Source organism: Podarcis liolepis (genome assembly GCF_965112155.1).
Source record: "Podarcis liolepis genome assembly, chromosome: 7".
Taxonomy (NCBI): Eukaryota; Metazoa; Chordata; class Lepidosauria; order Squamata; family Lacertidae; genus Podarcis; species Podarcis liolepis.
Window position 1 is genome coordinate 65,008,359 of NC_139561.1, and position 25,135 is coordinate 65,033,493.

Consider the following 25,135-nt stretch of genomic DNA (forward strand, 5'->3'; position numbering starts at 1 on the left):
CTACATGAAGCCGCTGGGAGAGATCATCAGGGGATTTGGGCTGGGTGTTCATCAGTATGCGGATGATACCCAGCTCTACCTCTCTTTCAAATCAGAACCAGTGAAGGCAGTGAAGGTCCTGTGTGAGTGCCTGGAGGCGGTTGGAGGTTGGATGGCGGCTAACAGATTGAGGTTGAATCCTGACAAGACAGAAGTACTGTTTTTGGGGGACAGGAGGCGGGCAGGTGTGGAGGATTCCCTGGTCCTGAATGGGGTAACTGTGCCCCTGAAGGACCAGGTGCGCAGCCTGGGAGTCATTTTGGACTCACAGCTGTCCATGGAGGCACAGGTCAAATCTGTATCCAGGGCAGCTGTTTACCAGCTCCATCTGGTACGCAGGCTGAGACCCTATCTGCCTGCGGACTGCCTCGCCAGAGTGGTGCATGCTCTGGTTATCTCCCGCTTGAATTACTGCAATGCGCTCTACGTGGGGCTACCTTTGAAGGTGACCCGGAAACTACAACTAATCCAGAACGCGGCAGCTAGACTGGTGACTGGGAGCGGCCGCAGAGACCACATAACACCGGTCTTGAAAGACCTACATTGGCTCCCAGTACGTTTCCGAGCACAATTCAAAGTGTTGGTGCTGACCTTTAAAGCCCTAAACGGCCTTGGTCCAGTATATCTGAAGGAGCGTCTCCACCCCCATCGTTCTACCCAGACACTGAGGTCCAGCACCGAGGGCCTTCTGGCAGTTCCCTCACTGCGAGAAGCCAAGTTACAGGGAACCAGGCAGAGGGCCTTCTCGGTAGTGGCGCCTTCCCTGTGGAACACCCTCCCACCAGATGTCAAAGAGAACAACAACTACCAGGCTTTTAGAAGACATCTGAAGGCAGCTTTTAATGTTTGATGTATTATAGTATTTTAATATTCTTTTGGAAGCCGCCCAGAGTGGCTGGGGAAGCCCAGCCAGATGGGCGGGGTATAAATAAATTATTATTATTATTATTATTATTATTATTATTAGGTAATGGCGCCCTTTATATGGCCATCTGTCCTTTGTCAACAACAAATTGTCGCTGTTTTTTATGTTGAATATATGCTATATGGTAATTTATGGACCTAATAGGTATCTAAAGCCATTTGCACATAACAAAATATGTATTTTATCAAAGTAATTATTGAGCTGAAATACAATTAAGAAGTATATTAACAGTGAAATACAATCCTATATATAGACATGAGCAAACCAGTGATAGTTTAGGGAGCAGGCTAGCAGGCAGGGCCCATAATTTACATCACAGGAGCCTAAACATCACAAACACTGTTGCTGTATGTAGGTTTTATATTATTTGCTTTTTATCTTGTATTTTGGAAATGTACATCCAGGGTTTTTTTCCTTTAATTTTTTTTGGGGGGGGCAAGAGAGTGGGGCCTCAGTATTTCAGCTTGGGGTCCTCTCTGAGCCCGGCCTGGAGGTGCCATAGGTTGAACCTGAGACCTTCTGCGTGCAGAGGAGGGGCTGTGCCACGAGTGGCATTCCAGTGGCATCCCCGCTTCCTTTCCTGAGCAAACAGATTTCAGAACTAGGACGTTCAAATGTACTGGGGTTATCTCCAAGGCCACACCTTGATACGAAACGTCATCTTTTGCACAGTGGCTGAAATGGTGAGCTAAAACTGGAGTTGAGCAACCTTCCACCTCTAATCTTGAATGGGAAGATAACTTGTGAGTCACAACCAAATTGCTCGTATCTTGATTGGCAGAAGGCTGTTTTGGCAATCAGAGTCTGTGTGGAGTAGGAGGGGGGGATTGATATCAGAGCTTATTTGCATGCATGCAATAACTGTGAGCCAGATGCTTACTCACTCAGATCTTCATTTGGGTTGCAGCGTTGAGTAAGGAGGACATAACACACTGGGGCCAACCAGGAGCATACGAGCTTTGTTGTTGTTGTCTAGTCATTTAGTCGTGTCTGACTCTTCGTGATCCCATGGACCAGAGCACGCCAGGCACTCCTGTCTTCCACTGCCTCCCGCAGTTTGGTCAAACTCATATTGGTAGCTTCGAGAACACTGTCCAACCATCTCGTCCTCTGTCGTCCCCTTCTCCTTGTGCCCTCCATCTTTCCCAACATCAGGGTCTTTTCCAGGGAGTCTTCTCTTCTCATGAGGTGGCCAAAGTATTGGAGCCTCAGCTTCACGATCTGTCCTTCCAGTGAGCACTCAGGGCTGATTTCCTTCAGAATGGATAGGTTTGATCTTCTTGCAGTCCATGGGACTCTCAAGAGTCTCCTCCAGCACCATAATTCAAAAGCATCAATTCTTCGGCGATCAGCCTTCTTTATGGTCCAGCTCTCACTTCCATACATCACTACTGGGAAAACCATAGCTTTAACTAACATACAAGCTTTACACATCATCATTTCCCTATATTCCAATTCCAGTTCCGCTCTCTGACAGCCCCTCCAACTGCTGGGGGGTTTTCTTGTCAGTGTGATTCTGCAACATGCCATCGACACAATCACAGCGCATCCATGGTGGGTTTATTCTGGGCCATCTGCACATCATTTCCCTTTACCACTTGCTCTGCAGTGCTTCCCCAGTGTTCCTGCGTTGTTGACCAGGGTGTGTGGGGAGGCTCTCTTGCAACACAGTGCAATAAAAGTGGGACCTGGAGCTGTTTCTGCATTCACTTCTCTCAACCTATAAAGCAAGAGTGGTTAATCTGTGGTCCTCCAGATGTTGTTGGATGGACTCTGACTCCCATCAGCCCCAGTCAGCATGGCCATGGGTCAAGAATGATGGGAGCTGTAGTCTAGCAACATCTGGAGGACTAGACTTCAGTCACCCTTGCTTTATGGGTTGGGGGAAGTGGGTGCAGGGCCAGCTCCATGGGCACCCCCCCTCCATGCCCTCAGCTACTACCTCCTCACTGCCATGATTGCTAGCTCCCCCTCCTCCTCCTCTGTCTCATCATTGCTGTCACCTGCTTGCTGGCCAGGAAGAGAACCAATGAGCAAGCAGGCAGCAGCATCTCCTGGTCCCCCTCCTCACCTGCACTGCCATCTGGACCAGAGTGAGGGACATGTTGTGAACAAGCAAGCAGATTGCAGTGGTGAAGAGGAGGAGCAGGGGGCTCTTGTCAATGAGATCCTTGCAGAGGTGTGGGTCCCTGGCACATGCCAGACCAGGCTGACTTTTGACTCCTACCTGGGTGCGTGATCATAGTAATTATATGTTTTGCTGTTCTTTCTCTAAATCTCTGTCAGAGTTCCTACTGGGTGTTTTCATCTGACCAAAATGGCTGGACAGCCACCAAATATTGAAGTTTTTGCTGTTGCTCCTAAATTAAAGCCGTGAGATAAGGACCATTACAGTGGTACCTCAGGTTACATACGCTTCAGGTTACATACGCTTCAGGTTACAGACTCCGCTAACCCAGAAATAGTGCTTCAGGTTAAGAACATTGTTTCAGGATGAGAACAGAAATCGTGCTCTGGCGGCGCGGCAGCAGGAGGAGGCCCCATTAGCTAAAGTGGTGCTTCAGGTTAAAAACAGTTTCAGGTTAAGTACGGACCTCCAGAATGAATTAAGTACTTAACCTGAGGTACCAATGTATCTGTATTGAGTGCTGCAAAGATTGTAAAATGTGAATAACAAACTAATAGGCTCAAAAAGTGGGTGGGTGGTTTTCATGTGTACTTCAGGTGGCCTGTTCTTGCAAATTTGTTTCAATAACTTCAGTAAATTTAATGAAGTAATGGGCAGATCAACCTGTACTCTGATATGCTCTGTGTCAAGGAAGGGAAATACCTCACCTCTACATTCACTGCCATATCCCATGAGGGCCCCCAGGCTGAGTTCTCCCCACCCTCAGTATATTCTGCAACAGCTCATTGATGCAAGAAGTGGTGAATTTATACTGGACCACCCACATACCATTCCCCTTTATTAGTTCTCTGTGATGCTTTCCCAATGTTATTGCATTATTGCCCTCTGGAGGGGGACTCTTGCAGTAAAACAAGCAGGACAAGAAGAAAGAAAGAAAGAAAACTGGAATATTTGTGGTATAAAAAGTTACAGGATTTCAGCAGGAAGCCATGAGAGATGCACAGATTGGAAAGGAAGCAATATCTCCCCCCCCCCCCCGCACCCAGCACTTTTGCAGATGCAAACAGCATTGAAAACAGGACTGTGTATGACAAACTGTCCCCTTTTTTAAGGGAAATTCCCTTATTCCGAATAGGATTCCTCGCAAGAAAAGGGAAAAGTTGACAGCTATGGTGTATGACCACTCTGACACCGTCACGGGCACAAATCATCATAAATGCAAAATAAAAAAAGACATCTGGAGAGCTCCTATATGTACACATGCTACTCTAATAAAGCCCTAGATAGCTTAAAAGGGGCAGGAATGTCCACAGCACCCTTAACAATGCCACCAAAGTCCATCAGTCAAAGCCAGTGTGGATCAGCTGACATGATGGTGTTGGGGAGACTTGTAAGATGTTGTGGGAATGATGCAAAGATGCCCCATGTCAGGTCGACTTGGGAAGGGCCAAACCATTCCACCCCTGCGGACAGGGAGATGCCCTTGTTACATCCTCCCACTCCCACTCCCATTCCCGCCCCCACTCCACCCCTCTGCTGCACACACAACACATAACCTGCTCAGATGTAATTAGGCAACAGCGCAGTCCCATGTGTGAGTCACTTTGGCACAAGCAGGAAGATGCCGGCAACTAAGAGCCTTGGGCATCTTTGTGCAGAGAAGTCCAGTTCCCTTTATACCGCCGACGGGGTTTATGATCACGATAGCAACCAGCTTCAAGAGCCAGTCATACAGTATAGGCTGTCTCATAGCCAGGACTCGTAGATCTCTCATGCCACTTGCGAGGAACAAACATTTTCTTACGTTTCATGGAAACGGCTTAGAGCTTCTTTTAATTAAGTGATATATAAATATTGTTAAATAAGTAAATAAAATTAAAAGGTGCGAAGTGGCTCCTATTAGGGAAGAAGGGGTTATCAGTTTTAAACAGGTTAAAAACATGGTATCAGCAGTTCAAACACTGTCTGTATCAGACTGCCTCTTACACCAAGTGGCCACTTCTGTCCTAGCTACTCATGGTTGCTGTTTCTTTCTCTCTCTTTTTGATAAAAAACATAATTTTATGCAAAATTATACAGGAGGGGGAAATTGCATATATTACATATAAAAGAGCCAAGCCCCATGTGTTACTATAGTTCTGCAGTGTAATTTTACAATATGTAAGTATTTTAAGGGACGCGGGTGGCGCTGTGGGTTAAACCAGAGAGCCTAGGACTTGCTGATCAGAAGGTTGGCGGTTCGAATCCCCACGACGGGGTGAGCCCCCGTTGCTCGGTCCCTACTCCTGCCAACCTAGCAGTTTGAAAGCACGTCAAAGTGCAAGTAGATAAATAGGAACCACTCCGGCGGGAAGGTAAACGATGTTTCTGTGTGCTGCTCTGGTTCGCCAGAAGTGGCTTAGTCATGCTGGCCACATGAACCGGAAGCTGTATGCCAGCTCCCTCGGCCAATAAAGCGAGATGAGTGTCGCAAACCCAGAGTCGGCCATGACTGGACCTAATTGTCAGGGGTCCCTTTACCTTTAAGTATTTCAAGAGTTAGATGTTGTATGTATCTGCTCATATGCGCATTACTTTAGGAAACTTGGCATCTACATGTGCATAATATGATACATATATTTTTAGCAGAACCAGCAAAACCTCATAGAGATCGAGGAGTAAGACAGGAATTAGGGAAAAGATCCATGTGGAAATTTTCAGAAAATGCCATCCTCAGGCCCAGTTTAGCCAATCATGAACCAATAATGGACTTCTCCATGGGGGAAGTTTTTCATTTGGTTCATCCTCCCACAAGAGTCGTTGCTGCCCCATTTTCAATGGCCCTTTTCAACACCCTTTCCTTGTGGGAAAATAATTCATTGGAAAATATAATTCCTCAGCAATCCTTTCTCCCTCCTTCTCTGGCTCTGTTTTTTTCTTTCTCCCCACAGCAACTTAGTGTAGCTCTTAATTCCAGCAATGACAATTTAATCCTTTTTATCTGATGTAATCCACTCCCATCCCATCTCTAGGGCCTCCTTTCAACATTAAGGTAGGAGAACAACAACAATAGAATCTCAACCAGCCACCCAGAATCCCACCCCTAGTAAAAGCAGAGGAGAGAGAGAGAGAGAATGAACTAGACCAACGAGAAGAGTGACTGTCACAGGAAGAGCCCTGGGAGGAGAAATTAGTAAGCAATGCTGCTAAAATATAAAACAAATCTACTGATCCCCTAAGGTGTGCCCTGACCAGAATTATGCTGGCATTAATTAATTAATTCAGGCATGAGAGCAGCGCAGAGTGAGGACTCCAGAGTTGTTGGGGCTTGGAAACTGCTGTAGCTGCAGAAGAACTAATTATCTTAAACTACAAAAGTCTGCAGCAGCATAAGATATCACACTGTGATATTGCCCTGTGAGCCCAAGGCACAAGGAGATACTCTTTTCCAACTATATGCCACTGAAGAAGACTTTGCAAACTGAAACGCGTCTGACATGTTTTCTGAAAGACATCTCTTGTAAAAACAGCCTTCATTTTCAGGATTTCAAGGTTTGGGGCAAACGTATCTTTGCAATTCAAAGTGTTGGTGCTGACCTTTAAAGCCCTAAATGGCCTCGGCCCAATATACCTGAAGGAGTGTCTCCACCTCCATTTTTCTGCCCAGACACTAAGGTCCAGCACCGATGGCCTTCTGGCGGTTCCCCCATTGCGAGAAGCAAAGTTACAGGGAACCAGGCAGAGGGCCTTCTCAGTAGTGGCACCCGCCCTGTGGAACATCCTCCCATGAGATGTCAAAGAAATAAACAACTATCGGACTTTTAGAAGACATCTGAAGGCAGCCCTTTAGGGAAGCTTTTAATATTTGATTAATGATTGTATTTTAATATTTTATTGGAAGCCGCCCAGAGTGGCTGGGGAACCCCAGCCAGATGGGCAGGGCATAAATAATAAATTATTATTATTATTATTATTATTATTATTATTATTATTATTATTTTATCGTTGTGGCACAGTCACCATTATATGCATATATATGTGTGCGCGTATGTTTTAGGAATACATTTATTTAGTAACTGGACTTTATTAACCATTTCACAAGAATTAATCTCCTCCTTATCCCACTATTAAACTTTGCCTAATTTCATTATAGGTGCTTCCCAATCCCTGGCCTGCAGTTTTGCATCTTACTTTCCCCCTCTTACACTGCTCCACTTCTTCCTAGCTCCAGATCCCGTCTTCTTCTGCCTATCCCTGTATCCCCAGCACCACTTTGCCTCTTGGAAATTTAGGAATCTGCCTTTTGAGGGGGGCTGCTTCGGTTGCGCCCCCCACCCCGCCACCAGAGTTTTGGTGAGCACAGACCCTCCAAGTGTACCTATTTTCCAGGGACGTCCGTGATTTAGAGAAGCCATCCCTATTTTCATTGGAGAAATGTTGGAGGGTATGGAGTTATCCAACCCCCGAGTCATCTGAAGGCAATCCTGTACAGTGGTACCTCGGGTTATGTACTTAATTCGTTCCGGAGGTCCGTACTTTACCTGAAACTGTTCTTAACCTGAAGCACCACTTTAGCTAATGGGGCCTCCTCCTGCTGCTGCACCGCCGGAGCACAATTTCTGTTCTCATCCTGAAGCAAAGTTCTTAACCTGAGGTACTATTTCTGGGTTAGCGGAGTCTGTAACCTGAAGTGTATGTAACCTGAAGCGTATGTAACCCGAGGTACCACTGTATAGGGAAGTGGTTTTTTAAAAAATGTTTAATGTTTTATTATTATATATGTTGGAAGCTGCCCAGAGTGGCTGGAGCAACCCAGTAAAATGTGTGGGGTATAAATAGCAATGGGACGTCCCTATTTCCATCGGAGAAATGTTGGAGGGTATGTGAGCAGCTTCTGGCCCTGCCCATTTTCCCTTCTTCCTGCTCCTGTCATGCTCCAGAGCCGCCGCAAAGCGCTCCGCTCCCACACGGTGCAATTTCCCACTGTACGTCTACAGGCACACAGTCTAATTTAGGTTGATTGTTTTATTTCTTTAATCAATCCACGCCGCCTCAAGCGCATGGGGAATTGGAATGCAAATGTTTTTTTTTAATAAATGGATTACAATTATAATGTGTTTGCTCCGTAATTGGCCTCTTTTCTTTCCTTTTCAAAAATAAATTTGCAACAGCCTCTGAGAGCACCCGGGAAGGTATGGGCGTTGTCCTTGACGATGCCCCACAGCCAATATCCTGCAGTCACCTCCAAGACAGGGTAATAATCCCAGTGCAATGTAATATATACAGTCATGCCAAACTGCAGCAGCAGCAGCAGCAGCAGCAGCAGCAGCAGCAGCATTAACAACAGCATTAACATTTTATGCAATGAAACTCCTGCTTCCTCCTCTATGCAGATTACTTTTGCAAAAAAAGATGGCTGCAAAGACAAACAAACAACTTGTTCTCATTTTAATTACTAGATTGGTTTTAATTAAGTTGTTTGTTAATCTCTGTACTTTCCTTGGGCTCCATCGAGTGGCCTGATTGGGCAGCGACCGGATAGCCTCAGGTCTGCCTTGGTCCTCTTTACTGATTATTACTACCTAATAACAGGTTGGGACCAGAGTGTTTGTCTCACTCTCCTTTGACCTCATTTACAGGCCTTCCATTGAACGCTAAAGAACGGCTGCTCACTTGGTTGCCGCTGGTGGGACTGGCAGGGCACTAGGCTTGGTCTTGCAGGCAGCAGAGCAGCACATAGATAAAATATGGGCTTGGCTTCCAGAAGATGTGGTGGCGGCCAAAAACTTGGATGGCTTTGAAAGAGGATTTGGCAGGTTCATTAAGGATAAGGTTCTCATTGGCTATGCCCTGCCTCCACTGTTGGCTGGCCTTGTACAAATAGCTCATGGTGTGCAGGGTCTTCAAAGACGTGAAGTCATTAGCTCTTCGGGGAACCCTGCTACCAAGCCCCAATGTTTATGTACCTTTTAGTGTCTACTGGACTGTTGTTGTTGTTTAGTCGTGTCCGATTCTTCGTGACCCTATGGACCAGAACACGCCAGGCGCTCCTGTCTTCCACTGCCTCCCGCAGTTTGGTTAAACTCATGCTGGTAGCTTCGAGAACACTGTCCAACCATCTTGTCCTCTGTCGTCTCCTTCTCCTTGTGCCCTCCATCTTTCCCAACATCAGGGTCTTTTCCAGGGAGTCTTCTCTTCTCATGAGGTGGCCAAAATATTGGAGCCTCAGCTTCAAGATCTGTCCTTCCAGTGAGCACTCAGGGCTGATTTCCTTAAGAATGGATAGGTTAGATCTTCTTGCAGTCCATGGGACTCTCAAGAGTCTCCTCCAGCACCATAATTCAAAAGCATCAATTCATCGGTGATCAGCCTTCTTTATTACTATCCAGAAACAAGCATATTGAAGAACAGCTGTTTTTAAGTTGAGAAGCATTTACTTGTTGTTCATGAACACCTTCCTTACACACACAGTCATTTCCTTAAGGGACCCCCCCCCCTTTACACACCCTGCAGTGTCCATAGTCACCAGAGCTGAAAGGGGGTTTGTCCAAAGGTCACGTAAATGGAAGGGTGATAGTGATCTATGAGGGTGAACTGTGGCCTCTTCTCCTGGGCTGCTGCTGAGCAAATGTGAAGCGTGATTGCAGGACCCAGGTAGCATTAGGATTGGTATCATAAAGATTGGGTAGGAGTGTAAGGAGGCAACAACTTCTGTCCTAACCTGGATTCAGGGCAATCAGTGCTCTTTCATTTTTCCCCTAAATAATTTTGTTATTTATATTGAAGAAAATGCAGTATCAAAAACATTTTGATTTACATGCGGAAATATAGCATCTTTGGAGGGAAATACTCAAAAATAAGGTTTAAAAAGGAAATAAATAAACCATATGTTTATTAGAAATAGATAAACTAACGTATGCCAATGGATAGCATATTTGTACAATAAAATATGTAGCGTTTTTATACAGTGGGCGGAAGATAGTCATATGCAATAGCTGAAAAGAGAAGTGAGAAGGGAGGGGAAGACGCAACATAATTAAGTTTATCTTACTGAAATAACCAAATTCTGTTAAATGCTGAATGAGGGATTAAGTTGTATGAATTGTCACTAATCAGCACTGTTTCTGTTCTGCTGCAGTTCAGGTTGTACCTCACTATCCACTATGGAAAAAACTAAAGAATTATGGAGTTAAATAGGCTGTATTCTGAGACCCTTATTCTAACCCCTGGATCCAGCAAGTATTAAAATATAAGCCTGGTGAGGTGATTGCTTGTGGCTTGGGCCATTAAGGGGGAAACAGCTCTGTGTGAGATGGCAAATGGGGGAGATGGCTCCCCCAAGATTTGGACTCCCTCAACTAGTGAATGGTTAGAAGGACAAAGCGAGAGTTGAGAGCAGAGTTGGCAGTGATGTGGGCCAAAGGAAAAGCAGCAAGCTAGTGGAAGACAGAGAGACAAAGCAATGCTTGACTTTTGTTTAAATCCAAGACTGCGGTTCTGGGTTGCTCATCCTGAAGCAAAGTTCTTAACCCGAAGTAATATTTCTGGGTTAGCGGAGTCTGTAACCTGAAGCGTATGAAACCCGAGGTACCACTGTACCACTTGGAGATTGGGGTGGGGTACAACACCATAACTGGATCCCCAAATTAACACCTCAGATCCCCCTGAAGAGAGGCCCTTGGTGGACTCCTTGCTACCCAACAGTTGGCTTGCAACATCAGCCAAAACAACACCAGAGATGTTAGTGAAGAAGCTTAAATCCCATCAGGATCAACTGAGGCAGTTGAGTAATGGCCGGGCACGAGTGAAGCATTCCTTCTTTGTGCCTGCAGGCTGCCAGCACATGCCCCATGGCAGCAGCTTAGGTTGCCTCCTTCAGCTCTTAACCTCGCCTTTGATCTCTCTTATACAATGGTTGTTTTGCGGTTGTAAAAAACTTTCCAGCCCGTTTTGTAAAACTTGAGACATGTTTGTTGCTTCTCTCGGCGGAGTGATCGTCCTGCGGCTGCGGATTCCACAGGGTGTCACGGACGAACTCCGCGTGTGCCCGTAATTTCACCCCTTCCACCGTGACCCCCCTCCCCTTCAGCTGGGTCCCTTTCGGGCACTATTGTGCAAAAAAGCCAAGAGTCCCTCCAGTGCCTCAGTGACGCAGGTGGAAGATAATGGGTACTTCTACTCCTTGCAAAACAAAGGAAATTTGCTAGGGGAAAGGACAGCCCTAAGAAAACTGTGGCTTGTCACACTTCTCCAGTACAGAGAGTTTAGACCAACTAGGAACCAAGGTTATGGTATGTTCACTATATGGGTGCCTTTCGCCACCTCAAAAATATTGACACCCCACCTGTGCTCATCCAGGGCAAGCAGAGTTTGTCATTGCATCAAAGTCTGACGACCTGCTCCAGCAGAGCTCTTCTTATGTTATGTAAGATGGGGTGGCACATGGCAAGTCCTGGAGGGAGAAGCTAGAGGTTCAGGATGAGGGGTCCAAGGCATGATAGCAGGCAGTGCCAGGCCACAGCCACTGAAAATACAGAGCTGAAAACTTTTTATTTTAGTCATTTATAGCATCCAACCTGCCATCCTGTACACACTTACCTGGCAGTAGTCTCATTGATCTTGGTGGGACTTACAGTGGTACCTCTGGTTATGAACTTAATTCGTTCCTGAGGTCCGTTCTTAACCTTAAACCGTTCTTAACCTGAGGTACCACTTTAGCTAATGGGGCCTCCCACTTCCACCACGCCACTGCCTTGCGATTTCTGTTCTCATCCTGAGGTAAAGTTCTTAACCCGAGGTACTACTTCCGGGTTAGCGGAGTCTGTAACCCAAAGTGTATGTAACCTGAGGTGTTTGTAACCCAAGGTACCACTTTACTTCTGAGAAGGCATACATAAGATTGCTATGTTACACCTGGCCTTTTGCTACAAATGACCTCAAGGCAATTAAAAGCAATAAAGCACAATAAAACTTAGCACTAAGCCAACATAATCACAGAAATAAAAAGCAGCAGAACCAGAAGATTATGTGATCAGATGATCATGTTTAACTAGCTGCCATGAAAAGCGTCGCTTGCTCATTGAGAGCAGATTGAGAGCAGATCTGCACCATATTTTTAAAGCATATGCAATGTACAAACATGACCCCCCCCCCAATCTTGGGAACTGCAGTTTTCCCCTCATGTAGGTGTCATTCCCAGCATTCTTAAGAAACTACAGTTCCCATGATTCTTTGATGGAAATCATATTTGTGCTTTAAATGAGCATTGGATGTGCATTAAATCTATGGCAGCATCCACAATAATGGAAGTATACATTGTCTCTCTCTCTCTCTCTCACACACACACACACCCACCCACCCATACATTTAAAGCACATGGCTTCCCCCAAGGAATCCTGGGAACTGCTGTTTGTTAAGCATGCTAAGAATTGTAGCTATGTGTGTGTGGGTAAACTATAGTTCCCAGGATTCTTTGGGAGAGGAAGCCATGAGCTTCAAATGTACAGTATACTACTAGTGACGGAATGTATACTACTCCTTCCTTTTATCTTTTCCCCCCTTGCCCCTCTCAGCCTTATTGGTCTTGGTTTTGACATGCTGTGACGACATTCAGGCAGCTCTGAAAGGAGAGGTGGAAGGAGCCCCACCCAGGACAACAAGCCCCAGCCTGCCTGGCTACCTGAGGAAGTCCACCTGTCATCAGTTGTAGCAAGTACTGTGATGTGTCATGTTTGGGCCAATGTTTCAGGATTGGTCACAGATCGGAAGGCCTGGGCGAGGGAGGTTATTCAAAGCAATCTAATTTCAAATGGAACCAAATCCATTAGGACACACCCCTTCTGTTTCTTTCATAGGAGGAGTTCCTCCTCGTCTTCTGTTTGCCCACAGCTCTTGGAAACATAGGGAAACAAATCCTGTTTTTAAAGAGAAGAACCAACCTGCCCCCCACTCCAGAGGGCCAGAAGGGCCGTGGCTCAGTGGTAGAGCATCTGCTTTGCATTCAGAAGGTCCCAGGTTCAATCCCCAGCATCTCCAATAGGGGTAGGAATGTCCCCCTTCCGAAATCCTAACGTGTTGCTGCCAGTCAGTGTAGAAAATACTGCGCTCTATGGCCCAATGGACTGACTCAGTGTAAGTCAGGTTATTACATCTCTAGGATATTCGTTCAACCTCCAACTTTCACTAATAGGTAATTTGTAAAAAGGAGGGGGTGCTGGAATGGGCCTGGAAACCTTGATCCCAAATCTGTGGAGAATGTTGGGGTTACTCATTATTGAATAAAATACACTCTGCATATTCCCAGGGGTGCTTTATTTGATATTATTTCAAATGTCTCAGGAATTTGGGACTGGGTCCTGGCTCAGTTAACCGGTGGCAACAACTTCTCCAAAAAAGGAGGAAATGTTGTGGGAATAGTTTTCAATGTTTTGAATGTTCAAGGGGAATATATTAATATAACACTGACTGTGCCCTGGACCCTGAATTTATGGGCCATGCCAACCAGTGTGCTTCCTTGTACAGTGGTACCTCGGGTTACATATGCTTCAGGTTACATATGCTTCAGGTTACAGACTCCGCTAACCTAGAAATAGTGCTTCAGGTTAAGAACTTTGCTTCAGGATGAGAACAGAAATTGTGCTCCAGTGGCGCAGCAGAAACGAGAGGCCCCATTAGCTAAAGTGGTGCTTCAGGTTAAGAAGAGTTTTAGGTTAAGTACGGACCTCCGGAACGTGTTAAGTAGTTAACACTCACATGATTATTGATTACATTTTAAGCCAACCTGTCTTCCAATGCATCCAGGACTGTGTACAAGGTGACCCCTCCATTCTGTCCTCACAACAACCCTGTGAGGTGGCTCATTAAGCTGGCAGTTAGTGACTGACTGAAGCACACCCAGGGCGCTTCCAGACAGTTGCCATTTTTTTTTGCTGAGATCGAATCGCATACAGGCAAATTCAGCTTGCACAATTATAGTTGATTGGGAGGACTTGCGCAAAAGACCCACTTCCCCAAAAGACCAGACTTTTCGCAATGAAGGAAGTGATGGGAAAACGCACTGGCAAGTGTGGAATAGCTCTGGCTTGGATGCAACATCATCTAACTTCCCTGCAAACAGATCAGAATGGACGCCCATTATATAGATGTCATCTGATCTCTATGCAAACAGGTCATATGGAAGCCAGCAAGTTCCATGGCTGAGCAGGGTTTTGAATCCTGTGGAAGATTTCCCTAGTGCAAATCCAACAAGCTATCGTGTACTGTGGCTCTAAATATGCAAGCTCCGTGTTCTGAGATTTCACCCATTTGTGTTCCCCCACACGTTAGCTGCTTGAATTATTATAAAATTGCAAATTATTGTAGAGCAAGGCCACGCACACATTACCAGCTTTGAATGCAGTGAGGTCATTCTTTTTTTATTTGCTTCAAAGCGCATTGGTGTGCCATTGTACATGTTATCGTGGTTTTGATGTGCATCTGAGTCGCTGCTGTACGTGTCCACAGCAGTGGGTGGAGATGGGGCAGGGATGTCTTCACCCAACGAGCTGGTTTCCCCACCCCTCCAACCACCCAGATGTCATCTTCCTCCAGGTGTCCTCTGCAGATACACAGCCAATTGTTTACCCGGGCATGCCCACCTTTATGTATATTTTTCTGTGTCCACACTGCAAGTGGGACGCTCATCTACAGTACATGCCTATGCTGATGTCATCCTTGTAGAACCACCCACTGCAGGAAAGGTGTATTTCAAAGCAGTATGTATGTGGGTTGAAGCACAAAGTTCTCAGGTCAGATCAAAGCTGGTTTGGGGAGGAAATGTAGCATTGCATAAGAAAGAGGAGGATAGAGATGGATTGTGGCGAATGTTGTATGTACCCCGCTTCCCAAACCAGCAGTAGGAGCACACTGGTTACACAGTAAACAGGAGTGTGTACACACAGCCCAAACGTGACGTGGTAGAATTGGTGTGGGGTATTGGTTAGAGTGCTGGACTAGGACTGCTGAGACTCAGGTTCAAATGCCCACACAGCTCATTGGGGTGACCTTGGTCTAGTCACCATCTCTTTCAACCTGCCCTACTTCGCAGGGTTGTTGTAAGGATAAAAGGTGGCAGGTGCTACCTTCAGCTCGTTGGAAGAAAGGCAGGATATAAATGCAACAAGCAAATAAATAATTAAGAGGTGGGGTGTACACTGTTTGGAATAAATTATTATATAAGTACCTACATACATGCCATTATATTCAAGGTGATGTTGTGCAAAAGGTGGTGGTGTAATGAGATACAGTGGTACCTTGGGTTACAGACGCTTCAGGTTACATACGCTTCAGGTTACAGACTCCGCTAACCCAGAAATAGTACCTCGGGTTAAGAACTTTGCTTCAGGATGAGAACAGAAATCATGCTCCGGCGGCGCAGCAGCAGCAGGAGGCCCCATTAGCTAAAGTGGTGCTTCAGGTTAAGAACAGTTTCAGGTTAAGAACAGATCTCAAGAACGAATTAAGTTCTTAACCCAAGGTACCACTGTATTGCTTCTGATCACCCATGATGTACCATATTTTTCGCTCTATAACACGCACCCGACCATAACACGCACGTAGTTTTTAGAGGAGGAAAATCCGTAGGCATGCCACCAGTAGGCATTTCCTCCATAACACGCACAGACATTTCCCCTTACTTTCTAGGAGGAAAAAAGTGAGTGTTATGGTGCAAAAAATACGGTAAATGGTTTGTGGTGGTGGTTGAGCTTTCTGGATCAATCAAGGGGGGGGATATTGCATAGTACAGTTAATAACTCAAAAATGGCAAAAGAGATGGAAAATGGAAGCAGAAAAAATGTCACACATGGACACACTAAGCAATTTCAGATGCTCTCTCTCTCTCTCTCTCTCTCTCTCTCTCTCTGTGTGTGTGTGTGTGTGTGTGTGTGTGTGTGTGTGGCTTTGAGAGAGAAATGACAAAACTATATGCATCCCATGCATATAAATCCTTCCTGTCTCGCCCTCTCGCCTTGGAGGTTTGCAGTGTTCCCAGCCCTTATTTCCATGATGAGATAGGGACAGAGGAGGACATTCAGCAGCGGAGAAGGAGAAGGGTGTCGCCAGCTGCCCTACATACAGTCTCCATGATCAACAGATTCATGCAGGTGCCTGAGGCAATACAGGCATATTTTCATCTCGGAAAAGCTACAAGGATGTGGTTTAGCGATAAATAAGGGTTGTTGTTTATTGCCCCTTCTTACTCCATCCTCCTGGGAACTGTAGATGATGGGGAAAGATGTTCAAAAGATACACAAGATGCTTTAGGCACCTGCCTACAAGCCAAGCAAGAGGGGATTGCGTTCAGAAACTGGTCTCTCATTTTTTGTGTCTTTGAAAAATTTCCCTTTCTGGTATAAGTTTATCATATGATTCTACGTCCCTTGGGTTCTTAGCTCCATCCAGGCCTTTAAACTGTGCAATACTATGTACATGTGAAGGAATTACCCTGTTAATATTTTTTCCTTGCTGGCAGTAAAACTGTTTACAGAACAATCTGCTTTGGATTTGGGTGGGGGGTAACTATGCTATCATTCTTGTGGTTATCAACCATTGTTGGCTGAACAATTTGCCCCACACTAGCTAATATTCAGAGCGCAAAAGAAAATTCACAAATATTTGAAATGTTCCACGATTTCCTGTTTTACCACTCAGGTTCTCGTTGTAAAATATTACCTCAGAATGTGAGTGAATGTCGTTTTATTTTACCTGAGCATTCACGCTTACTCACAAACCAGGTTGATGATTTTAAAAATAAAAATGAAATGTAAGGGTGATTTTAATAAACCCAAAACGCATTCATTTCCAGCTACGGTTTGGAGCACATGGCACATGAGGAAATGCTGATGGCCGCATGTCACATGCAGAGAAGATTTGTGCCCGGGGGGCTGGCGGGGAGAAGGTGACAGCAGTTGAAATATATCTTAAGAGGCGAAGAACTGCTGTTTACCAGAACCATGGAGGGAAGAACAATAGGGTAATTGGGTTCAAGTTGCAACAGTTTGGTTGGCAATCAGGAAATGCTTTGTCACAGTCCAAGGATGGTTGGAATGGAGTCATGATGGGGGAAATAGTTGTCCACGGGGGCTGTGGGACAACATCCTCTGTTTTTTCCTGGGGGCCTGTTCACATGAGACAGTTCAGGGCCTGTAGGTAGGACAGAGCAACAAGTGTAGCTTTCCTGGGGCACTGCTCTCTAGCTACGCCTCTGAGTAAGAAGCAGAATTATAAGACTGAAGAAGGTCTGGTAGGCCACATATCCTTGTTGGCATCTGTCTATCTCGAGGAACAATGGAAGAGTGTGCCATCGGGGTAAAGTCAGTCCATTGGAGATGAAATATACTCGGAGTCGAGCGTGGATTTCATGCTCTTTATTCAGCTCATAGTGTGAGGAATCGAAGTTCCCCCAAAATGTCTGCTTTACATACATTATTTGCACAATGGGCCCCACGTGATTGGCTAGTTCCGGGATTCTCCTGTAGGCCAATCAGGTTGTGGATTCACTTCCACCTGGAGTTGGATTGGGTGGCTTCTGCGGACCAATCAGACTGCTGCGATTTGGATCCTATTGTTCTAGGACCAATCAGACTGCTGCATTCTGAATCCTATCATTCTAGGACCAATCAGACTGCTGCAATTTGGATCCTATTCAACTCAGTACATAGCAGGAGAGTTACAGAGCCTGCCCTGTTGTGGCTATAGAGACCAATGCAGGAGATGAAGGCATCAGGTTTCCCCGTTACAGATGCATCATGGTGTTTCTTTCCTCTGTGCTCTACCCTAGAGGAAAGTAAGTCGTTATTCCAGGGCCTCAGGGCCTCTATTGATACTCCTGCCATGCAGGAGAGAGTGAATAATGGCTGCAAAATCACTAGAGGGAACCCTCCCAGCTCTGAGGAAAGGCAATCTGCTTTTGGTATGATGCCTCCCGCCCTAAGTACAGCCATAGCTGTCAACTTTTCCCTTTTCTTGCGAGGAATCCTATTCGGAATAAGGGAATTTCCCTTAAAAAAAGGAAAACGTTGACAGCTATGACTACAGCTTCACATTGTGGTTTGTCATCAGAAAGTGAACCATGGTTAGTCTGCAGAGCTGGTTTGGGACATTCAAAGCCTGTGCCTTCAGTCACATTTGAGAGCTAGGAATTTACATTTACATACCCACCAAGTGTCCTGGGAAAAACCCAGGACATCCCATTTTTTTGGTGAGACATTGCAGCAGACATTTTGGGTGCCGTAATTGTGCGTTGCGCTCTCACCCCCCCAAAAAGCACTTTTTGGGGGAGAGCAACATCATGGCACTGGACGTGTGACTTGCCCAGGAGTGTGCCCCAGAAGCCACGCATCCTGGATTTTGACCTAAAAAGGTTGGATGTTATGCATTTAGAATCATTGCCATCATGTTTATTTATTTGCCACTTTTCTACAATATTGGTCAAAGTGGCTCACAACATACCAAGTGAACAATAATAAATACAACAATTTTGTAAAAACGTATTAGGAGCAATTAGAAATAATCATAACGTGTTCAGGGGTTGCATAAAATAAACTGAGTGCTGAGCTGCTCATTCTTATGCTTGCCTTTGTGCTGAGTCTTTCGGAAGCAGAACAATCCCGTAGTTAGTACATGATGCGCATTAAGACTGCAAAAAGCAGCACCGGGACTTTCTGTTGCTATGGATTTTTCTATTCCTAAAGATATCTGTGTAAACTTGGTGGATTTTAAGGAGCTGAAGATTTAGTACACAGATTTCAGTGCCTGTAATTTACATCAAAAGACACAGTTGTGCTGAGAGGTGGCCACACCTCAGTTTGGAGGTATTATAGTTTGCTCCATCCTGCTTTGAGGTTCTTCCTTCAACGCTATGATAATTGATTTGTGTGGGTTTTTTTAAGCACATGAGAATAGTTCCTTCTTCTGAGGTTCCCCCGCCCCCCGAAGTGTTTTGACCCTTCAACTCATTATGTTTCACATTCCTATGCAGCCACCTTTCTTTTAGGAACAAAAGCATCACAAGACATTTCAAATGTTCAAAACACTTTGTCATGTGTTGCCTAATTTGTTCTCGACAAATTACATCAGCTAGCATAGAGCAGATCTATAGATCCACTGGCCCAGTTCACATAATACAGTAAGCTAGGGACACCCAAGGATATCTTTTCAGATGTTGTTGGACTACAACTGCCATCATCTCTGGCCATTGGTCAATACTGGATAGGGCTGATAGGAGTTGTAGTCCCAAAACATCTTAAGGGGACTCAATTAGCTATTCCTGCAATGGTTTACCATGAATGCACCTATCTTGCCCACTTTGCTCCTAGTGGCTAGCACATGGGAGGAAATAAATCAGTGTGAGGGTGAAAGAGGAGAGCGCAAAATATGGTTTGAAGCTCAACATCCAAAAAATGAAGATCATGGCCACTGATCCCATCACCTCCTGGCAAATAGAAGGGGAAGAAATGGAGGCAGTGAGAGATTTTACTTTCTTGGGCTCCATGATCACTGCAGATGGTGACAGCAGCCACGAAATTAAAAGACGTCTGCTTCTTGGGAGAAAAGCAATGACAAACCTAGACAGCATCTTAAAAAGCAGATACATCACCTTGCCAACAAAGGTCCACCTAGTTAAAGCTATGGTTTTCTCAGTAGTGATGTATGGAAGTGAGAGCTGGACCATCAAGAAGGCTGATCGCTGAAGAATTGATGCTTTTGAATTATGGTGCTGGAGGAGACTCTTGAGAGTCCCATGGACTGCAAGAAGATCAAACCTATCCATTCTGAAGGAAATCAGCCTGAGTGCTCACTGGAAGGACAGATCCTGAAGCTGAGGCTCCAATACTGTGGCCACCTCATGAGAAGAGAAGACTCCCTGGAAAAGACCCTGATGTTCGGAAAGATGGAGGGCACAAGGAGAAGGGGATGACAGAGGATGAGATGGTTGGACAGTGTTCTTGAAGCTACCAGCATGAGTTTGACCAAACTGTGGGAGGCAGTGGAAGACAAGAGTGCCTGGCGTGCTCTGGTCCATGGGGTCACAAAGAGTCGGACACGACTAAACGACTAAACAACAACAGAAGTTCACTAAGTTAAGATGGGTCAATTGCACACTCTCTCAACCTAAACTATCTCACGGATTTGTTGTACAGATAAAATGGGAATCATGCTACCCTGAACTTCTTGAAGCAAAAGTAGGATTTTTTAAAAATGAAATAATAAATATATTTAGAATGTTTGTGGCAGGATTACAGTGAGGCCCAAGGTGGATCTAAAGTGGACTTTGGACTGAGGACACTTCCAGACTGTTGATTTTTTTCAGATGGGATTCATTCATATACCAGCAAGCTCAGGTTTCACAATTAGAGCTGATTTGAATCTCTTCTGCAGCTAGCAGCTTCCCCAAAAGATTGGACTTCTTGCGATAAGGAATATTATGGTGAAATGCCCCGGAAAGTGTGGGATTTACATTGATGCAACATCATCTAATCTCCTCGCAAACATATCTTGATGGATGCTCAAGAAACAAGTTGTCTGGAAGCACCCTCGGTTCAAAAACTTCACTCAGGCATAAAACTCACAAAGGGATATTGAGTCAGCCACTATGTCTCAGTCTAGCCTGATGTGCCTCATTGGGTAGTTGTGGAGGGACCTCAAAGTTGGCTTGGAGAAAGGATGGAATACAAAAGTCATAAATCAATGAGTATTTTGGTGATGGGGACATAAGTCTTTCCAAACCAGGAAAAACCTAAATATACACTGATATGCTTGAAGTCATTAATGCATTAAATACTTTTGATTTTAATAAAATAATACTACATTTTGATACATTTAAAAATGCCAGGTGTTCTTCATTCAACCCGGTTTCTTTGCACTCCTTTGCCTGAATGAGAAATGGACGCATCTGTTTGGTTCCAGCTCATTGCAGTTTCACCTGTGTTCATTCAAAGTCCCTTCCATCCCATTTCTCTATCATTCTGCTAATTGTTTTTAAACCAAAATTTGCATTTTGTTCACATAATATGTATTTATATTTTTTTGCACTGAATCATATGCATTTTTGATACACTTCTTGAGCCATGAACTGTCTCGTAAAATTTGGAGAAATGTGAAAACTAAAGGATAACTGCATTCCAAATCTGCACACTCATCCCCAAAAGTGAAAATCCATTTTCACGGAGTAATAATAATAATAATTTATTATTTATACTCCGCCCATCTGGCTGGGATTCCCCAGCCACTCTGGGCTTGCAAAGTGTGTGCATATGTATATTTCTTTTATATAGATGAATATTGATGGCCTCCCATGCCCATGGGGTAACCGGACTCAGTCCTGTAGGCTTCAAGAAGTGCTGATCAGATGGTGGCAGCATGTGCCTTCAAACCATAGCCTCGAAAATCCAGTGGGACAAACCGGGGACTGCCCCACCATCTTGATTCATCCAAGCTTGCCTGTCTTCTTACTTAACAACCAGTCCAAAGGAAGGCCCTGGTTGTCTGCTTCCTCCTAAGACCCAGATTTGCCCTTGTACACCTCAGCAAGCAGAAACATGGAGACAGAAGCAGAATTAGTGGACGGTGCTTGTCATTGGCTCTTACTTCATCAGCTGTTGGTCACCCTGCCTCCACCCCACCTGTCCTGCAGGGTACCTGCCACCGCTGTTGAAGCACCTGTCCTCCAGAGTCACCTGCTCACCCTCCACTCCCCTCCATTCAAAGGGCACAACTACACATCCTATGCATGCTTACTATGGGCTTATCCTTTGCCCCGCTGCTCCCCAATCCCCTCGGAAAAACACTCTTTAGCACTCAATCAGAACAAAGAGCAATTTAGAGTTTCCCCGAATTGCCATTTGTTCCAATCAATCGCTAAAGAGCAGGTTTTCCTTTGGAAAGTAGCAGGGCAAGGTTAAAACTGCTCGGACCCAGACCTAAAAAGTGCAGAAAACAACTAGGTCCTGTGCTTTTTCAGGACGGCACAAGCAAAAGTGTGGGTGAGCCCTTAGGGTGCTCTCAAATTTCAGCAGCCCCCTGTGCGATGCTAAAATTAGTCGTGCCCTCGCCTCTCTTGCTCCATTCTACAGCATTGTTCCCATGTAGCGCGGCGCCCAGTGCCATCGCGCCGGTTGCGCCAACCTTAAAACCGCCTCTGCTATAATTCCCAGGAATAAGCCCTGTGAAACTGATAGAAACTCGATATACCTTTTGTAGTATAAAGAGGGCTTTCGAGTCCCAACGTTAATCACCAGTCTAAGAAGAACATGGAAAATGTGCTACGGGAGGCATGCTAAGAAAACTTGGATTTCCCAAGAAGAGAGTTAAAAAGGCAGCATCGCTGTTGGGCCATTTCCCATTGCCAGCCCACACATGGATTGTCGCCTTTGGACAAGCACCGCTTTAGGTTTGGGCTGATAGAGCAAGTTCCACTCTGAGTGCTGGGAGCTTCTCTGGTGGCGATGTTGAATCATTGTCAGCCCTTCCAGAGAGGAAATTCTGCTTAATGTAACTCAGTGGAGGCAATTTGTAGGTCTTGCCAAAAAAAGACGCCTTAATTGCACTGGTGAGTTCAGAGCAACCCTGTGGTGCAGTATGCCGGATGTTCACACACCCTTTTATCATTAGCGATTTCAAAATAGCCCAAGATGTTTACTCGCTGTGGTCAATAACATGTTTATGTTTTTCCCTCTGAAAAAGAATAACCCTTCCTCTTGTTGCAAGCCAAGTAAGAGAGAGAGAAAGGTATGTAAGGAAACAGAAGTTGCCCTGTATTTAATTCTCCTCTATATCTCTTTAACACCACCACTTTCCTGTGAGGCTGAAACTCTTTTTAAAAAATGGATATGAAGTGCTAGCACACACAGTAGATGCTTCTGAGCATGTGCAGAGTGTGCCAATCAATTGCTTCCTGCCTCGCACACTGAGATGTAGGAAGGGCAGGTCTTCTCCCTATTTATTTCTCTATAATTGCTTGAACTTATATCCCATCCAGTGCTGAGTTAACCAATAAGCACGCTTACTTTGGGCAGCAGCAAAGCAAGGGGTGCACACACAGAAATGAGAAATTGTTTTTGGAAGGTATTCGGCATTTCATACTTCAAAAAACAAGCCTCGAAGTAGTTGTCATGGGAGAAAGCAGAACTTTGTTAGACTTTGTTACACTCCACTCCATACGAGTATAGTTTTAGTATAGTTTTTATTTTAAATTACATTGGGGGGGGGGGAGAAGCACCATAATATTTTCAGTGTTTAGGGCCTATAAAAGTCCTAATCTGGCCCTGATCTCACCTTGCCACATTAGCAACTGCACTGGTTTGCAAGAAGTTTTACAAGAAAAGTGTAACAACGTTAAAATCAAAGCAATTTGTAAAATAAAAGAGCACAGAAAATCAGTCCAGTCCCGAGCAGCAGTCAGTTAAGCCTGGGTTACTAAGGCAAGTTGCCAGGCTCCACCCAGACCTGAGCCCTGGCACCTCTTTTGATTTTATTCAGCACATTTCTATCATGCCTTCTACCAAGGAGCTCACGTTGGGACACCTGGTTCTTCACTCCTTGTATTTTACCATCACAACAGGTTGTGCATCCACAGCAGTGACCAGAGGAGGGATGACTATTGGGAGGACCACAGAGAGAAGAAATGCCATGGCGCATCTACAGCAGCACAACCGGATGCCTTCATCTGCCCCAGCTGCAGCAAAACATGTCTCTCCTGTATCGGTCTTTACAGCCACAGCAGGCGATGCGACTCTCTAATGGTTTGACTTCACCCCCAAAGGAGCACTCCTCCATTGTCTCCCAAGACAGCTGGATGCCAACAACAATTCTGGATGCCTCCTAATGACCTGTTTACTGAGCATTCATTCTTTGGCTTTGTACGCATTAGCAGCTTCAGACACAGTGAGGTCATCCCTCCAGCCCTCTGGCTGCATCTCAGGTCACTTTTGAATGTTACCGTTTGGACCACTTGAAGATTGCTGAGGGTCTTTGGTGTACTAAATTAAAGATTTTCCGGCTTGTTGTAGCAATTGCCGTGCGCTGTGCCAGATGCTGTGCGGTTTTTAAATTGCATTTTAATTGCTTCTTTTATTTCTTATATGCCATCCTTATAGAAATCAAATTGCAATAAAATGCAATTTAAGAAATAAACGGAGCAATAAGAATACAGTTAAAGACCAAAAGGAATACTTTGTTGCGGTGGATCTGCTGTCTCCCGCCTACAACCACACATCCACAGACACAATGTGGGCCACCCGAATGAAGCTTTCAGGCCACATTTTGTTAACCCCTCGACCTAGACTTTCTGACTCTAGCTTTCCCCACTGCTGTAGGCCGCTACAATTGCGTGGCCTCTGGAGCAGGGAGTTTCAGTTGTTTTCAGATTAGAATATACTGTAAGATTAAAAAGCACTTTGTCCCCTAGTCTGCATTTCCAGTGATGCTTGCTCTCTCTATCTCTCAACTTCCAGGCTGCCTTTCAGCAGAAAACTGCAAGGCGAGTGTGCATCTGATAGCAAAATTACAATGAAATGAGCAGTAAATTGTGATAATCATACTGAAACTCAGGAAGATAAACACTGCAGTGAGCAGTAGGTGGCCTTGCACCTGTTTTGAAGAATCATCATCTCAGCAGATGAAAAAAAGGTTTCCACAGCTGCTTTAAGTAGCTACATTTTTTTTACTCCCATGACAATAGTCTACTTTTGTCCACATTGAACACCCACCCAAAAATAACAACTGTCCAACAGGCCCATCTTTGGGTTTGGCCTAGCTGCTCATTGTTTCTGTTCTGATTATTTCCCTCCCCGGCCCTCCAAAAGACCTCCCATCAGGGTTAAATTAAGTGACCTCACATTAGTGCTAATTTAGGGGGCTAGCCTTTCTATTCTGTATGTAACAAAAGCAGCCAGAGACACGACCACACGCAGCCTCAGCACAGGAACATTCCGGACATCTGCAAACCTTTCTCTAGTTCCTTTCACACATCTTTTTCCAAAGGGGGGAAGGATTGACTGTAGACTTTAATTGCTGTGATTTGAGTT

General features: G+C 45.1%; 1 long non-coding RNA gene across 1 annotated transcript; it reads left to right on the forward strand.

Moving 5' to 3' along the window:
* Positions 1-1,431: 1,431 nt before the first annotated feature.
* LOC310710787 lies at positions 1,432-24,474 on the forward strand. The gene is made up of 3 exons (XR_014528247.1): positions 1,432-1,647; positions 12,644-12,783; positions 23,671-24,474. It is a non-coding gene; the product is annotated as an uncharacterized lncRNA (long non-coding RNA).
* The last annotated feature ends 661 nt before the right edge of the window (positions 24,475-25,135 follow it).